The sequence below is a fragment of the Calidris pugnax genome, unplaced genomic scaffold (genome assembly GCF_001431845.1).
Source record: "Calidris pugnax isolate Ruff unplaced genomic scaffold, ASM143184v1 scaffold178, whole genome shotgun sequence".
Classification (NCBI taxonomy): domain Eukaryota; kingdom Metazoa; phylum Chordata; class Aves; order Charadriiformes; family Scolopacidae; genus Calidris; species Calidris pugnax.
The window spans coordinates 4,239,850-4,263,411 of NW_015090986.1; the positions used below are offsets into that span (position 1 = coordinate 4,239,850).

At 40.0% G+C, this 23,562-nt stretch overlaps 1 protein-coding gene across 1 annotated transcript in view; it reads right to left on the bottom strand.

Annotated features, from left to right (window-relative positions):
• The window catches only part of PTPRD (protein tyrosine phosphatase, receptor type, D), a 1,328,567-nt gene that overhangs the window by 761,360 nt on the left and 543,645 nt on the right, over window positions 1-23,562 (bottom strand). The window contains exon 6 of the mRNA XM_014953943.1: window positions 7,340-7,388. The gene's annotated coding sequence lies outside the window, so the exon portion shown is untranslated. The remainder of the gene's footprint in view (window positions 1-7,339; window positions 7,389-23,562) is intronic.

The following is a 23,562-nucleotide window of genomic DNA, read 5'->3' on the forward strand; positions in this document are numbered from 1 at the left end:
TGGCTGAGTTGAGACCTGCTGGTAAAACTAAAAGGCAAGAAGGAACTACACAGGCAGTTGAAGAAATATCAGGCATTCTGGGAAGAGTATAGGGATGCTGCCTGGTTATGTAGGGAGAAGGCAGAAAGGCCAAGGCATGTCTGGAGCTGAAGCTGGCAAGGGATGCTAAGAATAACAAGGGGTTCTACAGGTATGCCAACCAGAAAAAGATGGTTAAAGAAAGCCTACCCGCTCTCATAAAAAAGAATGACAAACTGGTAACAACAGATGAGGAAAACTCTGAGGATATCAACACCTTTTTTGCCTCAGTCTTCACTGCTAACCTCTCTTCTCACAGCTCCTGAGTTGAAGGACCAGGCAAAAATAGGGGCTATGAGAATGAAGAACTGCCCACTATAGGAGAAGAGCAGGTTCAACACCATCTAAGGAATCTGAAGGTACATAAGTCCATCGGACTTCATGAAATCCATCCACAGGTCCTGAGGGAGCTGGCAGATGAAGTTACTAAGCAGCTTTCCATTATATTTGGAAAGTTGTTGCAGTCTGGTGAAATTCCCAATGATTGGAAAAGGGGAAATATAATTCCCGTCTTTAAAAAGGAAAAAAGGAAGACACATGGAACTACAGGCCAATCAGTCTCACCTCTGTGCCCGGCAAGATCATGGAACAGATCCTTCTAGAATCTCTGCTAAGGCACATGGAAAATAAGGGGGTGATTGGTGATAGCCAACATGGCTTCACCAAGGGCAAGTCATACCTGACAAATTTGGTGGCCTTCTACAAGGGTGGTACAACATTGTTAGATACAGGGAGAGCAACAGACGTCATCTACTTGGACTTATGCAAAGCATTCGACACTGTCCCACATGACATCCTTGTCTCTAAATTGGAGAGACACAGATTTGATGGATGGACCAACCTGCGAATAAGGAACTCATTAGATGGCTGCATGCAAGGAATTGCAGTCAATGGCCCAATGTCCAAGCAGAAACCAGTGATGAGTGCCATTCCTCATGGGTCAGTGCTGGGACAGGTGCTGTTTGACATATTTCTCAGCAACATGGGCAGTGGGATTGAGTGCACCGTCAGCAGCTTTGCTGATGAGACCGAGCTGTATGAGGCCATTGACATGCTGCAGGGAAGGGATGCCATCCAGAGGGACCTGGCCAGGCTTGAGAAGTCGGCCCGAGAGAACCTCATGAAGTTTAACCAGGCCAAGTGCAAGGTCCTGCACCTGGGTCACAGCAGTGCCAAGCACAAATACAGGCTGGGCAGAGAGCAGATTGAGAGCAGCCCTGAGGAGAAGGACTTGGGAGTCCTTCAATGAACCAGCAATGTGCAGTGGCAGCCCAGAAAGCCAACCACATTCTGGGCTGCATCAAAAGAAGTGTGGCCAGCAGGTCGAGGGAGGTGATTTTACTCCTCTCTTTTGCTCTGGTGAGACTGAAGGAAGAACCAGGAATTAAGAGGTTAGTTGTAGAGTTATAGAGAAGTTACACCGCTTTAATAAACAGTGTATTCTTGGCATGCCAGTAAGAACTTTATGGTCTGTTACAGTAGACAATAGGAACTCTGAAGCTGCAGTCAGTGGAGCAAGTGGTACAAAGCAGCCCTGCAGTCAAGAGATGAGCCAACTCATCAAAGGGAAAAAGTTCACCGTGAAGAAGACTCGGGGCCTTCCTCCCAGAGGCCCTTAAAGGAGACCATCAGGAGACAGTGCACATATGCCTAGAGGAGGAGACTTATTATAATGAGTTCCTGGAAACAATTGGAGTAATCCTGCCTATTCCTAGAAATAATTGTAATAGTCCATCCTGTAGCCTTGTATATGTATGATTTGTATTATAAATAATCATTTGTTTTGTAATAAGGTGTGCAAGTTAGGAGGAAATGTCCCGCTTGCACCCAGCACCATAATAAGCACACCTGCTTTATAACTCCCCTCGAGTTGTAAAGGTTTGTATCCACGCGTCAGTTTGGCACTCAAGATGGGTCCCTCTCTGTCCGGCTGTGGGACCTGCTGAGGACGGGACTTCTCTGGGCACCCCTGAGACTTCTCGGGAGGACTCCCCCACTCAACCAGACCGTCATGGGGATAGACAGTGACCACCTATTGTGGACCAGGTATGTTTTAGTTGTAACAAGGTTTACCTGTAAGTCATGAGGAGACATCCTACGCGAGGTAAAGAGTCTTTGTACTTGCCCCGGGTAATGCTCAAGCTTGGACAGGTGGTGAGATAAATATATCTCAGCTTATGGTAATTTGGAATCCCTTAGTTTGGTCACCGTATTTGCATGTGGTATTGTTACAATTGCTGTTATTTGTTGTGTATGTTGTAAGAAACCGATACCATGTTTTTTCCTCTGATTTGTATTGTTTGCCATAACAAACTGTTGCGTGAGTGATATGAGTGACCGAGATGCAGCGTTGCTGCAAAGCAAGTGTGGAGTTCCAGTCTGCAGTTCCGTGTTCTCTGTGAGGAGAGTGGCCAGAGACGAACGAAGTGCATGACAGATCATAAGGAAGAGTTGTTTAATCTAGGTGTTGATTGGTGTCGTCCTATACACAGGAACAACAGTGTATCTTGTAATCCTATTTTTGTTAAGTGTTTTGCTTGTGACGAGGAAGTTTGGGTGGACTGTGGGGACGATTTCTAGTGTCCCCAATGTGGGAACTGGTCAGAGTGGGAAAAGACTGAATGGTCAGGAGAACTGAAACGAGTAATTTGTGGAAATTTGAACACTGTAAAGAATCAATAAGGTACTAATGTATGGGAGGATCTGTTAGAGCTCATATCCCTTTGAATCCCCAGAGAGGGGCTGGTAGTAGCGCCTATCCATTTTGTAAACAGTGTTGTTTATTTCTGAAAGCCAAGTGTTTTAAATGTTTTAAGTATATCATCTCACCTGGACGAAGGCAAGAGCATTATCTAAGTAACAGTTTAGAATTTTGGTGTATTCACTGTGGAACTACCACCCCCTTATATAACTCACCGTGGGTCAGATTTTACTGTTGTCAATTCAACTGGGAAGTTTTTCTTAATAAAGAAAGTAAGGAAAGCAATTGGGGATACCCAAATTCCTATACATGCCTAGCTTACCAAAACCCTTGCTAGGGTGGGATTTATTAGAACAATTAAAGTTTGAGAAGGGGAAAATAGAACTTCGGCTACGGGATAACCAATTAATTGAAATGTTAAATTTGGCCCTGATAGGTCCTCCAGTTGGTCTGGGAGTACCTGAGGAAATTAAGGATCAAGTATACCCAGGAGTATGAGCTTCTGGAGTACCAGGAAGAGTGAAAAATGTCCCCTCAAGTAGTGATTAAACTTAAACAAGGAACACAACATGTAAGGGTCAAACAATACCCTCTCAGAATAGAAGACAGAAAGGGAATCCGACCAACCATTGACCAATTTATCAAGTATGGGTTACTAAAGGAATGTGAATCGGAATATAACACTCCAATATTGCCTGTTAAGAAGCCAGATGGTAGCTATCGGATAGTACAGGATCTTAGAGCTATCAGCAAAATTGTTGAAGATTTACATCCAGTTGTAGCAAATCCATATACTCTGTTAACTAAATTAATGCCTGAATTGGCATGGTTTACTGTCCTGGACCTAAAGGATGCTTTCTTCTGCCTACCCTTGAGCCCAGAAAGTCAACTCTTATTTGCATTTGAACAGGAGAACCCAGAATCTGGGAGAAAAACACAGCTAACATGGACTGTGCTACCACAAGGTTTTAAGAATAGCCCTACACTTTTGGGAACCAGCTAGCCAAAGATCTGGAAAAATGGGAGTGCCCACAGAGAGCAGGAGTAATATTGCAGTATGTAGATGACATATTTCTAGCTACCAAAATGAAGGAAATGTGTATAGAATGGACAATTAGTCTACTGAATTTTCTTGGACTTAATGGTTAGCAAGTCTCTCTACAGAAAGCCCAAGTAACACAGCAGCAAGTGACATATCTGGGATATGAAAACTTTATGAGTTACTGAAATCTAACTCAAAGGATGTCATCTGGAATAAGGAAGTGGATGGAGCATTCCATCAGCTAAAAAAGAGACTGATGGAAGCCCCTGCCCTGGGGCTACCAGACATTACTAAACCTTTCTGGTTATTTTCTTATGAAAAACAAGGGGTGGTTCTGGGGGTCCTAGCCCAAAATATAGGACCATACTGAAGGCCAGTGGCACATTTCTCTAAACAACTTGATAAAATAAGTAAAGGATGGCCTAGCTGCTTAAGAGCAGTGACAGCACTAAACATTCAAGAAGCCCGCAAGTTCACACTAGGCCAGAAAATTACAGTGATGGTGTCACATACTGTATCGGCAGTACTGGCGGTAAAGGGAGGGCATTGGCTCTCACCTCAACGGTTTCTTAAATACTAGGCTGTCTGGATGGAACAGGATGATGTGGTAATAGTAGTTACTAAGATTGTCAACCCAGCCTCTTTCGTCAGTGGAACTGCAGGAGAATCAGTGTCACATGATTGCCGACAAACAATTGAGGCAGTGTACTCACTCAGATACATGGTAACCACTACAGAGGAGGTAATAGAGTCTAAGGCCCTGGCCCCAAACACCTGCTTTATAACTCCCCTCAAGTTGTAAGGTTTGTTTCTGTGCGTCAAGACCCCACCGGGAGTACAGTGTCCAGCTCTGGAGTCCTCGGCACAGGAAGGACACAGACCTGTTGAAATGGGTTCAGCAGAGGGCCACGAATATGTTCAGAAGGCTCGAGCACCTATGCTATGAGGACAGGTGGAGACAGTTGGGGTTTTTCAGCCTGGAGAAGAGAAGGCTCCAGGGAGACCTTAAATACCCTTCCAGTATTTACCCTATATAAATACCCTTTCAGCCCAGTACCTGAAGGAGGGTTACAGGAGAGATGGGGAGGGACTCTTTATCACAGATTGTAGTGATAGGATGAGGGCTAACGGTTTTAAACTGAAAGAGGGAGATTTAGATTAGATCTGAGTAAGAAATTCTTTACTGTGAGGGCTTTGAGACACTGACCCAGGTTTCCCAGAGAAGTTGTGGATGCCCCATCCCTAGAAGTATTCAAGGACAGGTTGGACGGGGCTTTGAGAAACCTGGTCAAGAAGAAAGTGTCCCTGGCCCTGGCAGTGGAGTTCGAACTAGATGATCTTTAAGGTCGCTTCCAACCCAAACCATTCTATGATTCTAAAACCCTATCATCTATGTCTTTTAATTGGTCCATGTATGCTAAACATAAGTGGTCCAATTTAAACAAATTCTTAGAGCTCCTTTTTTGCTTGATTTTCGCATGGAAGTTGTTGACTTCTGTTGTGTTATTGTTTGATATGTTTGTTTGTTTGTTTTGTAATTCACAAAAAAAACCCACCTTTGCCATAATTTCATTGTATTTATCAATTATTCCATGCAGCTATCTCAGTTGCCTCTTATATTCATAAGCATGTGTTTTAACATGTTGAAACCCTGGTTCCTCAAACGAGAAGACATCATTTATTGTACATCATACACAGATGTGTACACACATATATGCTTGCGTGTATTTTATATAGCATCAGTTGTTCAAAACATAATAAAATATTATATTAAGTAATATACCAGTATTTTAATGAGAATTCTGTAACAATCACTTCAGTGTATTGTTACTAAACAATTTTAGCATTTCCTCAAACACCAGATATTAGCAGACTTAATGAGGCAAATATTTATACAGTTAGGTGTTTTGAAAATACTAGATTGCTTACTACTACAGAATTTTTAGGAGTACAGGACCTTTACAGGAACTTGAATAAGCCCTGTGTTCCTGTAAACACTGTGATATCTAAAAAAAAAAAAAAAATTAATAGATTTGAGGGATTTGGAATTTAAAAGCATTTTACAGACTTACAATAGACACCTCTAAATCACCTGCTGCAGGGAAGATTCTACAATTGTGCATGTAGCATGTGGGATAACAATTAACCAGCTCCACTCCTCAATGACTATGAGCTAAAGAGCAAGAAAGAATCTCATGGAAAATCAATGGAAACAGGATGGAAACACAGCTCGCCAGATCTGTCCAAATATTAAGAAAAAATATTTATGTATTTTAAAATTATATGACAAAATTCTAATTTTCAGGCTTTCACAAGAAGCTTCTGAAAGAGAAATACGCTTTAAAGCTCCAAGCTTGTAACTTACTACAAAATATCGTAAAATGCATCATCATTTCTGCCATGGTGTTTTTTAAACTACCTTCACACCATGAGTGGAATCACAAAACAAAGCTGACAGATCTGTTCTCCTGGGCTTAGATTTTCACTGTTTAGGAGCAGTGTTTTCTGCCCATGTGTGCAGAGTATGACAGCTATTTGTGTTGTACAAATGAGGTTTCCTCATGAATTTGATCTCAATTGCATGCTAATCATATTGTCCCTTGTTATAAAACAAGCACTCAACTTTATTATATTTAATATTATGACACAAGCTTAAAACACAGGAGAATACTTTGGTAACCTCTTTAAGCTTGTTAGTTTAAATAGCTTTACTACATTACATATTCAATTATTTCAGCAACATGATAAACATCAACATACTTCCTTCAAATGACTTCACATTACACGTAGCATTTCCCAAAAAAAACTTAGTATATGGAAAAGACAAAAATTGAAGTATAACAACCACAAGTTTCCAGTGATTCTATTTTTCATTATAACAGCTGTCTTGTATCACATTCCCCAAAATTGCCAAATTACACTTCTGTTAGTAGGAAATAATTCTGATAAAACCCATAACATGATAGTTTTACTGTCTACTGATGCTTGGCCCTTATTCACTCCAAAAAGATGGCTTCTCACAAGGGATTTAATGTAAAAAAATGCAGTGCATGTCCGGAGAACCTGTTTCATTTTTACAGATCATTGCCTCTTTGGTTCATGTTATCTCTCTCACTTTGAAATTGTGTCAGACCCTGTGTTTGATGACTATGTTAACATTAATTCCAAAATGCAAGATGGTCAAATTGCACATGTAGCATTGAAGTACAGTTATGTCAAGGTCTCTTCAGTCAAGCCACGCTAAAACAAACAAACAAACAAGAACCCACCAAAAATCCCCCAAACCATGAACATATTCACTTTCTGGTTAAACAATTAGGAAAACAAAACCCTTTTTCTTCACAATCTCTTGAAACAAAAGAGATTAATTAATTATTGATATTACCAACTGACATTATCACAGAGGGGGAAGAAATGTTTTTTTTCATGTTCCAGGAAACACAGTCCTATGCTGGAATACAGTTATGCACAGAACCAACAAAATGTAAGCTAAAGAAATAGCAAAAATAACTACTCACCCTGAGCTTGCAGGTTTGGAACTCAATCAAAGATTCTCTATCCTGAGATCTGAGAGACACAAAACAAAAGCTTTCTATCACCACTGACAATAAATAGTAGATATTAAATACTAAGAAAAATGAGGAAATGATAGTTCAATACTTCTAATAATTAACTTAGATATGTGATGAAAATCATATGATGAAAAAAATATGTGATGAAAATCAATTGGCTTAAACCTTGACTAATATATTTTGGAAAAAAAGGAAATTTTTGGTCAGAAAACCAGCCCAATAAAAGCCTGAGCTTTCAAGTGCATTCAGTCTTCTTCTCCCTACCCTACAACAGTGTTGTGAGGAAAAAATAATGTTAAGCTCTCTACTGGAACTGAGAATTTGTGAATTTCCATGGAGTCCGATAAACTCCAGGGATATATGGATAAAAGAGGTTCAAACTGTACACCAGAGCAATTCATACTATGACTTGAGAAGTTTATTTGAACATAAATAGCTCCTTCAGCAAACAAACTGCTTTAAATGCTCAGAAGATATTGAAAAAAAAAATCAGACTGCATTCTAAGATTTTGATTTTAAGAGTAGGAAATCAAAATAATCAAAATAATAATAGAGGATATACATTTCATGTTTGAAAGGGATCAGAATGCTTTGTGACAGCTGATGAAAGTACATAGCAGTAAAACTAATAGAGAATCTGGCTGGAGTGAATGTTAGTAAGTCTGGGGATGCGAAAATGGAATTTCTTCTATATAAGCAGAGGAAGAAAACAGATTAGTATAGCAAATCTCCTTTATGAGCATCAGATATAAATGATTTATTATTGAATTAACATTCATTTCATGGACCTGGATGCATTTCTTTGTAATTGCTAAGATTTGTTAAATTTATCAATGCTGTAACCATGCTTATTTCATTAATAAGGCTTGAGGTTACACATTAACTTAATAAGAACAATCTAAAATTGATTTTCCTGCAGCAAATTAGTTTCCAACTTTTTGTCTATTTTTCTCTTTCGAGTACAACATTAATGAAGATTAATGCTCAAAATTTAAAATCTGGAAAGTAAATATTAGAAAATACACAAAGTAAAAACATGTCTGTTTGAATAATAGAAACGAAGGATGCATAGAAAAAATATGCATAAATCTAATATTAAATTGATTTTAGTTTTATGCTAAAGGTAATTAACATATAAAAGAAGAAGATGAATGCTATAGTGGTAGTCTACATGCTTTGGAGGAAGCAAGTAAGTCTCTGTAATTTAAAGATTATTCAAAACATCCCATTAACAGATTATCTATTCAGTGCTTGCATTGTTCTAACAATTTTTCCATAGTGTATGCATTAGATAAATTAGTTTTGTGTTTTGGTTTTTATAGAATTTTGTGTGTTTGTTTTGGGAGGGGGTTTGTTTTTTGTTGTTGTTGTTGTTGTTTTTTAATTTTATTTTGGTTAATGGCTCAAAGAGTGGCAGATTTTTTTCCAAAGTATTTTGGACATCATCAAAAAAAGAACCTGAGTATAACAATGTGTATCAAGTTTCTAACAAACTTTTGAGCTGGACATTTAAAAGTGAAAATCACATGGTTCCAGCAGGACCTTTTCAATATGTTCTAGTTAAAGACCTCAGATTTTCCACCACAACAATGCACTCAGTCTCAGGTCTCTTGAGTTGTTGAACAGTCTGTTCTGTCACTACAGAAATCATCGTGCAATACTCCCATTATGTTTCCGGGGAGGGGTGGGGATGGTGTGTAAGAAAAAAACACAAACCCAAAAAAGCTCCTATTTTAAGAGTTGAATTTACTCTTATCTCTCCAAATACATTTTCCCAGGACACTTTTTTTTTTGTATTTTGTCATTTCTGTCTCTTCCTTTCCCTTTCCTTATGAAAGCAGCAGAATATGACCACTAACAGGAGTATCATAGCAGAAGTTGCCTCTTAAACCAAATATACTTTGTAAGTTTGTCTACAAGAGTCTACATTATTCTGCAACTCACAACACCTTTTTACCACTTTATTATTTTGAATCTGTTGGGGGGACAATTATGCTAGGATATTTTGCTGAGTTTTAACCCATCAAAAACAAAGAGTTACATAGGATTGAAATTGGGTGTAAAAGCTTAGATCTTATTACCTTCCCTTCAGAAGGTCAATCCATTGTAACACCACTCTAAACCTTACATAGAAAACCTCCAAGTGCTTTAAATCAAGAAATTGTAGGTTAATAAACTTCAAGCATAATCCTAGTTCTGTTGTGGGCTGAAATATTGATCTAGAAAAGTCACAAATTCTTTTTGTCCACAAACTTTCCTGCTCCTTAAAATTGTCTTGGGAGTTTCAATTAAACTTCCTCATGCAATTTGAGAGGTTTAGATAAAAAGTGCTATTTTTTATACTAAGGATTATTCTATGTATATAAAAATAAAATATCAATAAGATAGTTCATTATGTTGTATTGCTAGCAAATTAATCATACTTTGGAGAGAACAGAAAACTCTACCTCCTGAAGGTAATTCGGTTTTATTTTAAGTAAAAAGTGATTTATTCTCCAAGTTTGCAAACTCACACAATTATTCATTGTTGCATTATTCAGCAACATTTAAATGCTTAACCAGTTTGCACTTTTGTAGGGCCTTTCTTCAACAATTGTCAATCTTTTAAGGCTTCTTCATCCTGTATTTCTTTAAATTTCATAAGACCTCTGTAGTCTGCAATCATCACAATTTTAGAGAACAAGCAGGAGGCCATTATCCTATGAAAATGCTTTACTCTATTGACATCACTCATTTAAAAATCACTGATATAAATTATTATTAACTAAATAGTCTATTGTATTTTCAAGCTCCTTTTATAAAACCCCTTATTTAAAGAAAACATGGAAACTACCAGGCAGTAACAACTACTAGATGATTACTCAGTACTGGACAATGTTAGTGTACCTTTCTTTCAAAGGGTCAGAAAACAACCTGAAGGGATTAAAACTCTGCCTTCAATTGCCTTTTTGCACTTAGACTTTAAAATGCTTCTAATAAATCAGCATAGAGAACAAGCTCCACTATATTTACGATGAAGATTACCAAAACAAATTCCACTAAGAATTCTAACAATGTGTATTATCACCTTACTCCCATTACTTTTTATTTCCTTGTTCAAAGGTTGCACGACTTATCAATAAAAGGTTGTTTACTCACTGATACTTAAATTCAGTTATAGATAAAATGTTGTTATCCTGAAATAACCACACTCAAGTGAGGATATAATTCAAAATCCAGAGTTTTCCAAGTAACCTGTGAAAAATTTAGGAATTTTTAACATTTAATTCAAGTGCGATTTATTTTTTGACAGCAATTTCTAATTAATTTTTCTAAGTGTAAAATATTTTGCTACTTTTGGAGAATACATGACTCTTCTCTCCCTATTTCTCTTTCAGAAATTTCTTGGATTTTTAAAGAAAGAACATAATATAACCATGTGGAGAGCAACAGCAGCAGCTGTGAATACTGCGGATTTAAATTTGAACTACATTGAGACAGTGAGGGGTCATCCCGGAGATGGACAAGCCAAGTGAGAGCGGAGACACCCGAAACGAGTCGGGAATTTCTTGAGGGAGCCAAGAGACGTGGATGGGGGAAGGCAGAGCACAAGGGCAGGAATATCAGTGCGCAGGCGCACGTGTGCAGAGCGTGCGGGAAGCAGTCATCAGTAGCGGGTCCCCTCCCAGTGCCAGACAAGAACATGGCCCCAGCACCTGCAAAATGCATCGCAAAGAAGAATGTGGGAACTCAGACTGAGCTCCCATGAAACACGTGGCTGCGCAGGTCTCCGGCTGCAGTGAATGCCTAAGCCTGGCACTTCTTCCCAAAGGAGCCAGAGACACTGCCTCTGTGTGGTGTGATCAAATAAACTACCTGCTCACGCAGGTAGTTGAACTGAAGGAAGAGGTAGATTTAGAAGCATCAGAGACAGTGAAAGTGAAATAGATTGGTGGAGCCAAACCCTGAGGCATAGGCATCAGGAAGAGCCTCTACAGGAAGTAGATCATCTCCTTTCCACCTCTCACCAAGCACAAGAAAGAGACTTAAGGAAAAAACAGGGAATGGAGGCAGGTCCCTCCTCAGAGGGGCAAGCAAAACCTCTCCCAGCCCCCCTCACCTTCCCAGTTGCACTTGCAAAATAACTATGGGGCTTTGGAAATTGAGGGCCAGGTAAATGAGGATAGAGAAGAAGATCAATGCAGCCAGTTGCCCAGAGCAATGCCTTAGGACTTCCTCAACAAAGAAAAAAAGGAAGGTGATTGTGGTGGGTGATTCACTTCTGCAGGGAACAGAAAGCCCCATTTGCAGACCGGATCCATCCCACAGAGAAGTCTGCTGCCTCCCTGGGGCCAGGATTAAGGATATACAGAAAAATCTCCTTACCCTGGTCCGGCCCTCGGATTACTATCCGTTACTAGTATTTCAAGTAGGCAGTGAAGAGGTACCTACCAGTAGCACAAGGGCAATGAGGAGAGACTTTATGACCCTTGGATAGCTGGTTAAGGGATCAGGAGGACAAGTTGTGTTCTCCTCTATCCACCACTTGCAGGAATTGATGAGGGGATAAACAGGAAGAGCCAGCAGATTAACTCCTGGCTCTGAGGCTGGAGTAACTGGCAGGACTTTGGTTTCTTTGATCATGGGATGATTTACAGGACACCAGGCCTGCTGGCAACAGGTAGGGCAAGCATTACCCAAAGGGGAAGAATAATACTGGGGCAAGAATTAGCAGGGCACATTGAAAGGGCTTTAAACTAGGTTTGATGGGGGATGGGGATGAAACCAGGATTACTTGAAAAGAGCCTGGGAGCAGATTACCAGTGCTGGTGGGTAAAAGCGCTAGCAAAGTCTTGCGGCCTGTTGTCTCAGTAGAGATGGGGGATGGTAACCCATGTGGTAGTCATGACATCAGGGAGAGTGATAGGTTGGCAACCACAGAAGCGTCTAAGCATGGTCGGGGATATTGGGGCTCGGGCCCCCCTAAAAGTGGCAGGAAAATTAGCCCAGTTAAAATGCACCTACACAAATGCACACAGTATGGGCAACAAACCCTGAGGCATAGGCATCAGGAAGAGCCTCTACAGGAAGTAGATCATCTCCTTTCCACCTCTCACCAAGCACAAGAAAGAGACTTAAGGAAAAAACAGGGAATGGAGGCAGGTCCCTCCTCAGAGGGGCAAGCAAAACCTCTCCCAGCCCCCCTCACCTTCCCAGTTGCACTTGCAAAATAACTATGGGGCTTTGGAAATTGAGGGCCAGGTAAATGAGGATAGAGAAGAAGATCAATGCAGCCAGTTGCCCAGAGCAATGCCTTAGGACTTCCTCAACAAAGAAAAAAAGGAAGGTGATTGTGGTGGGTGATTCACTTCTGCAGGGAACAGAAAGCCCCATTTGCAGACCGGATCCATCCCACAGAGAAGTCTGCTGCCTCCCTGGGGCCAGGATTAAGGATATACAGAAAAATCTCCTTACCCTGGTCCGGCCCTCGGATTACTATCCGTTACTAGTATTTCAAGTAGGCAGTGAAGAGGTACCTACCAGTAGCACAAGGGCAATGAGGAGAGACTTTATGACCCTTGGATAGCTGGTTAAGGGATCAGGAGGACAAGTTGTGTTCTCCTCTATCCACCACTTGCAGGAATTGATGAGGGGATAAACAGGAAGAGCCAGCAGATTAACTCCTGGCTCTGAGGCTGGAGTAACTGGCAGGACTTTGGTTTCTTTGATCATGGGATGATTTACAGGACACCAGGCCTGCTGGCAACAGGTAGGGCAAGCATTACCCAAAGGGGAAGAATAATACTGGGGCAAGAATTAGCAGGGCACATTGAAAGGGCTTTAAACTAGGTTTGATGGGGGATGGGGATGAAACCAGGATTACTTGAAAAGAGCCTGGGAGCAGATTACCAGTGCTGGTGGGTAAAAACGCTAGCAAAGTCTTGCGGCCTGTTGTCTCAGTAGAGATGGGGGATGGTAACCCATGTGGTAGTCATGACATCAGGGAGAGTGATAGGTTGGCAACCACAGAAGCGTCTAAGCATGGTCGGGGATATTGGGGCTCGGGCCCCCCTAAAAGTGGCAGGAAAATTAGCCCAGTTAAAATGCACCTACACAAATGCACACAGTATGGGCAACAAACAGGAGCAGCTGGAGGCCATTGTACAGCAGGAAAATTATGATATAGTTGCCATCACAGAAACATGGTGGGAACACTTACACAACTGGAGTGCTGCAATCAATGGCTACTATCTCTTTAGAAGGGATAGACAAGGAAGGAGAGGTGGTGGGGTGGCCCTCTATGTTAGGGACGTATTTGAATGCCTAGAACCTAATAATGGGAATGACAGTGTAGAGTGTTTAAGTGGAAGCCAACAAGGCAGATATCATGGTGGGAGTTTATTACAGACCCCCAAGCCAGGATGTAAAAATCGATGAAATATTCTATCAGCAACTGGCAGAGCTCTCACAATCACTCGCCCTTTTTCTTATGGGGGACTTCAACTTCCCAGATATCTCCTGGGAATACAATACGGCAGAGAGGGAACAATCCAGGAGGTTTCTAGACTGTGTGGAGGATAACTTCCTCATGCATCTGGTCAGTGAGCCGACTAGGGAAAGTGCCCTACTGGACCTGCTCCTTGTGAACAGGGAAGAACTTGTGGGGGAAGTAAAGTTTGGAGGCCATCTCAGTGACCATGAGATGATTGAGTTCTCAATCCTTGGAGAAACAAGGAGAAGGGTTACTAAAACTGCCACCTTAGACTTCTGGAGGGCAAACTTTGACCTGTTCAGAAGCCTGCCAGACAAAATCCCTTGGGAGGCTGCCCTGAAGGCTATAGGAGTCCAGGAAGTCTGGACATACTTCAAGAAAGAAGTCTTAAAGGCACGGGAGCAGGCTGTCCCCATGTGCTGAAAAACAAGTAGGCGAGGAAGGAGCCCGGCCTGGCTAAATAGGGACCATTTGCTGGATCTCAAAAACAAAAGGAGAGTCTACAACCTTTGGAAGAGGGGGCAGGCCTCTCATGAAGACTATAAAGATGTAGTGAAGCTATGCAGGGAGAAAACTAGGAGAGCCAAAGCGCAGTTGGAGATCAACCAAACTATGGCTGTTAAGGATAATAAAAAATGTTTCTATAAATTCATTAACAAAGGAAGGATTAGGGAAGATTTCCCTCCTTTATTGGATGCAATAGTCACCAAGGATAAGGAAAAGACTGAGGTGCTCAATGCCTACTTTGACTCAGTCTTTAGCAGTGGAACTAGCTGTTCCATGGACACCCAGCCTCATGAGCTAGGAGACAGGGAGGGGAAGCAGAATGAGGGCATCGCAATCAAAGAGGAAGAGTTCAGTGACCTGCTACACCATTTGGATGTACACAAGTCTATGGGACTGGATGGGCTACACCCAAGAGTGCTGAAAGGGTTGGCAGACATGCTCACCAAACTGCTTTCCATTATTTACATGAAGTCGCAATCAAAGAGGAAGAGTTCAGTGACCTGCTACACCATTTGGATGTACACAAGTCTATGGGACTGGATGGGCTACACCCAAGAGTGCTGAAAGGGTTGGCAGACATGCTCACCAAACTGCTTTCCATTATTTACATGAAGTCATGGCTAACTGGTGAGGTCCCAATGGACTGGAGGGTGGCAAATGTAACACCCATCTACAAGAAAGGCAAAAAGGAGGATCCAGGAAACTACAGACCTGTTAGCCTGACCTCAATACCAGGGAAGGTCACGGAGCAGGTCATCTTGAGTGCCATCACAAGCCATATAATGGGAAACCAGGCGATGAGGCCTAGTCAGCATGGGTTTATGAATGGCAGGTCCTGCCAGACGAACCCTATCTCCTTCTATGACAAGATGACCCGACTACAAACCAGGCGATGAGGCCTAGTCAGCATGGGTTTATGAATGGCAGGTCCTGCCAGACGAACCCTATCTCCTTCTATGACAAGATGACCCGACTACTGGATGAGGGAAAGGTTGTAGATATTATCTAGCTGGACTGTCAAAAAGCATTCGACACTGTTCCCCATAGAATTCTCGTGGAAAATCTAGCTGCACATGGCCTGGATGAGCATACAATCCCTGGATGAGGGAAAGGTTGTAGATATTATCTAGCTGGACTGTCAAAAAGCATTCGACACTGTTCCCCATAGAATTCTCGTGGAAAATCTAGCTGCACATGGCCTGGATGAGCATACAATCCACTGGATCAAGCACTGGCTGACTGGACAGTTCCAAAGAGTGGTGGTCAATGGAGTTAAATCCGGTTGGTGGCCGGTCACAAGTGGTGTTCCCCAGGGCTCAGTGTTGGGACCATTTCTGTTTAACATCTTCATTGATGATCTTGATAAGGACATAGTGCATATCATTGGTAAGTTTGCTGATAACACCAAGTTAAGCGGGAATATTGATCTGTATGAGGATAGGGAGGCTCTACAGAAAGACTTAGATAGATTGGATTGATGGGACAACATTAATGGTATGAGCTTCAACAAGGCCAATTGCTAGCTCCTGCACTTGGGCCACAATAACCCCATGCATCAGTACAGGCTGGGGCAAGTGTGGCTGGAAAGCTGCCTGGCAGAAAAGGACGTGGGGGTTCTAATTCACAAGCAGCTGAATATGAGCCAGCAGTGTGCCCAGGTGGCCAAGAAAGCCAATGGCATCCTGGCTTGTATTAGAAATAGTGTGGCCAGCAGAAGTAGGGAGGTGATCGTCCCCCTATACTCAGCACTGATGAGGCCACGCCGTGAGTATTGTGTCCAGTTTTGGGCACCTCAATACAAGAGAGATATCGAGGTGCTGGAGCAAGTGCAGAGGAGGGCAATGAAACTGGTAAAGGGCCTGGGGAACAAGTCATATGAGGAGTGATTGAAGGAGCTGGGACTGTTTAGTTTGAGGAAGAGGAGACTGAGGGGTGATCTCATCACTCTCTACACCTACTTGAAAGGACATTGTAGAGAGGTTGGCGCTGGTCTCTTCTCCCAGGTAATTAGTGATAGAACAAGAGGGAATGGCTCCAAGCTACAACAGGGTAGGTTTAAACTGAACATTAGGAAAGAGTTTTTCACAGAAAGAGTAGTCTGGCATTGGAGTAGGCTGCCCAGGGAGGTGGCTGAATCCATCCTTGGATGTGTTTAAGAGTTGTTTAGATGTGGTGTTGGGGGATATGGTGTAGGGGAGAACTTTGTAGAGTAGGGTAAATGGTTGGACTCGATGATCCCAAGGGTCTTCTCCAACCTAAATGATTCTATGATTCTATGATTCTATAAAAGAGACAGGTAGATTATTCTGTTACCTTGTTCTTCCACAACTAGAAACAGATTCAAATACAGCCTATGGTAAAAACTTTTTAAGACTGCTCTGTCATTTTACCTGATAACTGTCCTTCCTTCACATAAAAACCCCGGACAGTCCCTACTTATTTTCAAATGTATATTTGATTTATGGGCTTTAAATCTTGCACTATTTTTCCAACAATAGATATTGCACAACTTTTTCTATTCTCAATGAATCAAAATTTTTGTGAATCTGATGAAATATCTTGAAAAGACACAAAAATATCAGCTGAAGAAATAAAAAGTTCCATTAAATTTTATAATACCGTTTTCATAAACTCTTGAGGGAATATACTGATTTATGGCAAAACACAGTCTTATGTATTCCAAAGCCTAAAAATTCAAAATGTTATCCAATTCAATTATATTATGGGGATAATCTTCATAATAACGTACATAAAATTCTTGGCAGGTTATGCATAAACTTGCATAAAATAACTCTCTTTCACTTCTTCTTAGTATTAACCTTAACAGAAAATCCAGCTTTATTGCCAAAACATTAAAGTGTGGGCTTCCCTTATGCAGCATAGAGCCCATATTTTACGTGACAATAATACAAAATATTTTCTATTAAAGACTAACTTTTTCTTGTGGTGTCCTTTTGGTAATGTAATTTTTTAGTGTGAACTGGAAGGGCTATACCTGGACTTCAGGGCAGTTGCTACATCTTAAGTGTGGTGGTCATGAGGCCCAGAAACACAAGCTACAGTACATTGTTATTTATCAGGGTGAAACCTCACCATGTACCTTCCCCCTTATGCATTTGACACTAAAAGAAATCTCAGGTGTACAGGGCAGGCGGGAAAGTAACTATAGTATACTAGAATAGGTCCTGAAGTTTGGATGGTTCAAGAAGCAGTAGTGTGGAATCTAATAAAGAATATGATAAAATCTATGCTGTAATGGAACTTACAGTATTAGGCTGGGTTAAATTTTTGTGTTTCCACACTCTATCCAGTTATTTCTGGTTTGTTTCTATTCATTTGGTGATACTCTTACATTTTTGTTGCACAATTTCTAAATTCTATTCCTGTCCTCTGGGGCATTTACACTCCTGCCCAGTCACCTGACAGCCACAGATTTTTAAAACTGGTTTCTTCCATCATTCAGATCTCATTTTTGTTTCAAACACTGAAAAAAAAACACGGCTAAAACAGACTCTTGCAAGACTCCCAGTTGAAATGATTAATAATAGCAGAATCACAGAATGGTAGGGGTTAGAAGGGGCTTTAGAGATCATCTACTCCAACACCTCTGCCAAAGCAGGTTCGCCTTGAGCAGGTTGCACAGGAATGCATCCAGGTGGGTTTTGAATATCTCCAGAGAAGAAGACTCCACAGCCTCTCTGGGCAGCCTGTTCCAGTGCTCAAAATAAAGACATTTTTCCACATGTTAAAATGGAACTTCTTGTGCTCCAGCTTGTGTCCATTGCCTGTTGTCCTATCATGGGGCACCACTGAGAAGATCCTGACCCCATTCTCTTGACACCTGCCCTTCAGATATTTATGAGCATTGGTGAGATCCCCTTTCAGTCTTCTCCAGGCTAAACAGGCTGAGGTCTCCCAGTCTTTCCTCCTAAGAGAGGTGCTCCTTCATCATCTTTGTAGCCCTCCGGTGGACTCTCTGCAGCAGTTCCCTGTTCTTCTTGAACCAGGAGCCCCAGAACTGGACACAGTACTCCAGATGCAGCCTCACCAGGGCAGAGTAGAGGGGGAGGATGACCTCTCTTGACCTTCTGGCCATGCTCTTTTTAATGCACGGCAGGGGACTATTGGCCTTCTTGGCCACAAGAGCACATTGGTGGCTCATGGTCAGCTTGCTGTCTACCAGGACTCCGAGGTCCCTCTTGCTACAGAGCTGCTTTCCAGCAGGTCAGCTGCTAACACTTGCCCCAGTTGAATTTCATTAGATTTCTCTCCACCCAACTCTCTAGCCTGTCCAGGTCTCGCAGAATGGCATCACAGCCCTCTGGTGTGTCAGCCACTCCTCCCAGTTTTGTGTCATCAGCAAACTTGGTGAGGGTACACTCTGTCCCCTCATCCAGGTCATTGATGAATATATTGAAGAAGACCAGATCGAGTACTGATCCCTGGGGAACACCACGAGTTACAGGCTTCCAACTGGACTCTGCACAACTCTCTGAGCTCTGCCATTTAGCCAGGTCTCAGTACACCTCACTGTCCACTCATATAACCCACACTTCTTAAGCTTACCTATGAGGATGTTATATGAGGGAGACAATGTCAAAAAGCCTTGCTGAAGTCGAAGTAGACAACATCCACTGCTCTCCCCTCATCCACCCAGCCAGTCATTGTGTCACAGAAGGCTATCAGATTGGTGAAGCATGATTTTTGCTTTGTGAATTCATGTTGACCACTCCTGATGGCCTTTTTTCCTTCTACATACTTAGAGATGACATCCAGTTCTGTCATGTTTCCAGGGGTGGAATAATGGTTAACAAACAGTTGCTGGATACAGCTGATTCATATTTTTCAGGTGTGCTTAAAAGACTGTAAGAGCACACACACCCTAAATCCCTCTTAATAAAACCATAATTATGTCAGATTTACTTCCCCCCCCTCCCCCCATGGAAAAAAACCCAAACATGCTATATCAATTCATAAGTAAATTTGCCTTATGGAGACAAAGATATAAACACATTTCAGAAGAGTAATTCTTATTTCATAATTAGAACCCTTTATAAATAGTTTGAACTTTCCTCAAGCTGCACTGACATTACCATTTCCTTTCAACACAGTATTGGTAATTTTGAAGTCAAAGATCCGGGTAGTTTTCCACTTTAGTTATACACCCCTTCATAAATAGTTACCTATAAAACCTCTGCCATAGGTTAAGAATGCATATACAGGTTTCAGAGTACACGTTACACTGTAAATATACACTCCTTAATAATGATAGCTTTTTTATATGACTGTGCTCATGGAATTGATTTTAAATAGAGGACAAATGTAAGCAAACATGATGTAAATCCTTCGGTACTCTATTTCCCTTTCAAAGAATGGTTAGTAAGTTTAGTCTAACATCTTTCATGTTTGATTCAGTTCTTACAATCAATTTGAAATCAGAGAAGCCAGACTCGTTTTCACATGAAAGGGCTGAAGTCCAACAGTTTTTAGACAAAGATCTGTTTTGGCTTTTCTGTTATGCTTTTGTATGAGTCTTCAAACTGGCAAGTGTTTATGGGAAGTGCTGAATACTCAGTTATGTTACCATCTTTGTAACACAGATAAAATTGAGATTATTAATTTATTAATAAATGTGTAACAAGCTAATTACCTTTAGAAAAATTTTTATTAACTCACTCATAAACATATTAAATGAAACAACTGAGGGGAGTGGTTTTCTTTGTTTAAAAGTTTCAGATGTAAATTTATTGATTAACAAACTACTCACAAATTTAAAACCTGTAGATGAGAAAGAACTGCTGACACATCTTTAATGGAAGAACTGAACATAACTGTATTATGAAGTGGAAGGGAGCTAACTTTTGGTACTAAGAGGTGCATGGCACATACTATCATTAATATGCTATCATCTAACACTTCTTAGAGAAAATGTAGCTCTGAAATGACAGAAATGTCTACTTTCAGATAAGATTCAAATGTTGTTAGCAACATAAGTCCTGTAGCATGAGTTATTTATAAATCAGGATCTACCCACTGAGCTACAAAATCAATTAAATTCTTGAAAATAAAAATATGAATATTTGATCTAAGCCTTCAGTTTACATATTGATCAGATTTTGAAGTTGTTCTTTAGTTTCTACCACTCAATTACAATAAATATGTAGAGTTCAACATATAGCAGAGTTTCCATTTCAGAAAAATGTTAGATGTCGGAACTTTAATGTATTTCACGTTTTTAAAGCAAATTTAAAACTTTATTACCTTTGGGACTGTTTTCCCCTTTATTTTAATGCTTGAATTACATTTTTGATCTGGTATTTTTGCAGCTGTTGCTGTGTTTTCTATTGAATCAATTTGTACACAAAGCAGAAACAAGAAAAAACATCACCATAATCTCATTAAACTAGTAATCAACCATATAAGAAGGCCAATCACACATCCTTGACTCTTCAGTTCTTGGGCTTTCTTGTGAATACAGTCATACCGCAATAATTTACATTCATGACTAATATGTCTCACAAGTTGTTGCAAAAACTAAGAAGTCAATGTCTGTAAGAATGTAAAAGCCCAAAAATATTCTCTTTAAAACAAACCCTCAAGGCCCCTAGAAAAATTTCTTACAGTGTGGGAAAAAGCAGTATCTGCAGAAACATTTAATCGCGACAAAAGCTTCCCACAATCAACACAAGGAGGGTGACTTCACGTTGGTTACATTAATCTGCCGAAGTGACAGATGTCTGCAATATTATGTGTGCTCTGAAGTTTGGAGTCCTATGGTATGTACAATTTTGGAATGGCAAAATATCAAAGGCTCAGGTAAACATCACCTTCAAAACATTCTCTGCAAATCTTAATCAGTTTTTAAAAAAAATTACATCTTTGTCAGAAGACACACCACAAAGACTTGGGAAGAGCAACAAAAGAATAAGAGTTTGACCTTGATATCAAAGGTACAAACTAGTCCTGAATAACTAATAAAAATGTATCTGTGGAAATGGTGAAGAACTGATATAAAACTTGATTCCACAATTTATAGAACCTAGTAGTACATCATAATATTATTCTGTACTAATAGGAGAATTAGGTCTGCATTCTTCTAAAAAAAAACCAAAACCAAACCAAAACCCCAAAAAATGAGCAAACAACAAAAAAAACCAAAACAAACAAAACCAAAAAAAAGAAGAAAACTCTGTACACAAAAACCTACAATCTAAAAATTTTCAGAAAAAATTCTTTGCAATGTCACAGGAATATAAAGTCATATGATGGGATGAAGAAGGTATAAGATGCTTAGCCTTTTAAATGTATTAGTTCTCTTCATAATGTCCATTTATAAAAGTGTTTATATTAATATTGCTTATATTAATAACCCAGCTTTGGTGTTTGCTCATTAGTTTAAGAACAGAATTCAGAATATTCAGGAGCCTCTATTAATTCCTCTGGGGTATAGGCCAATATAGTACTATAATCCTAGTTAGTCCAGTATGTAACAATGCAATTACTTGTTTTAGTTTTCGTCAGTGAAAACTTGTTCTATGTAAGAAAAAACAAAGTGTGTGTAACACCACAAAAAATATTGGAAAATCACATGGTGAAAAGGAAAGCATTCTTTTTAAAGATTTTAAATTAAAGGTACTAAAATCTAACTTTGTAAAACTATGATTTTGTGAAAGACAATGCAATGACGTGCTGTTCATAGAATCACAGAATGGTAGGGGTTGGAAGGACCTTTAGAGATCATCTACTACAACCCCCCTGCCAAAGAAATTTCGCCTTGAGCAGATTGCACAGGAATGCATCCAGGTAGATTTTGAATATCTCCAGAGAAGAAGACTCCACAGCCTTTCTGGGCAGCCTGTCACACTCAGAGTAGTTTTTCCACATGTTAAGATGGAACTTCATGTGCTCCAGCTTGTGTCCATTGCCTGTTGTCCTATCATTGGGCACCACTGAGAAGACCCTGACCTCATTCTCTGACACTCACCTTTTAGATATTTATAAGCATTGATAAGATCACAATATGAGAGATCACAATAATGAGGTCATTGTTACACAATACATAACCTTTCAAAGGATACTGAATATGTCCTATATTCTGCTATTTTTTGGTAGAAAGATAGAAGAAAACAAATCAATAATATCATAGTGTAAATTCTAAAGGTGTGAGAAAAATTAGATTTAATTGCAGATGTCACAGCACAAGCAATCACTTTTGGGAGTGCAGAATTCACAAGATACATCTATTGTGTGATTCTTTTTATTGTTCTCTAGGTTATATCAAGAAGCATTTCTTCTGCCAATTCTATTTATGGAAGTATGCTACTGAGTATGAAAAAATCTTTTCCCTGTGAAGTCTGAAAATATAATTTGAACAGCTGGTAATTACATTAGTCTCAGCACTATTTTAAGTTTTCAGATACACCATAATTATTAAAAACCAGCATACCTGGGTTACCAAATATTGACAGGTGTCATGCAAAACTCTTAAAGCAACAGTTAAAAATATCAAGTACTTTTGCAAGACAGGTTTATATTTTATGTAACTTTCTAAAATGTTGTTTGTTAGTTATTGTTTTAATGAATGAGTCAATTTATGAAATCCCATCATGAAAATAGTTGGTCTGTGGATAAATGTTTTAGATTAATGAAATATAGTAGCTAAAAGGGAAAATAAAAAGGTTGAGAGCCATGAAGAATAATGGTAACTGCTGCCCATTATTCACAGCTGCCAATTCCTTTTTTTTTTGAGGGTGCAGCTTCCAGTTAAACCAATGTTTCAGAGGTCTCTCTGGAAAACTGGAAAAATGCACATCTAATACAGAGAGGTTAATGATTTGTCTTCTACAATATTACTATACAGAATGTGTATGTCAAAGGCTAAGGTCCTGGTTCATTTCAAGCATGCAAGTGTGCAAGAAAGCAATTTTGAAGAACTCAAAGTTTATAAACAAGCAGGTCTGTTGACATGTCACAGCCTGCTTTGTTGCAGTTAGTATAGAAAATTCTGAAGTAAAAAAATATTATTTATGAATAAATCTCAGTTTACCATTTTTTCTGAAGAATTAAAAATACTGAAAAATCCCAAAAATTTCTTTAAGAAATATTTGTGCTGTATACCTAAACTTTTATTGTATGTATATTTTTTTTGGTGAAAAACTACATCATTTGCACAACTACAAGATACATGCAG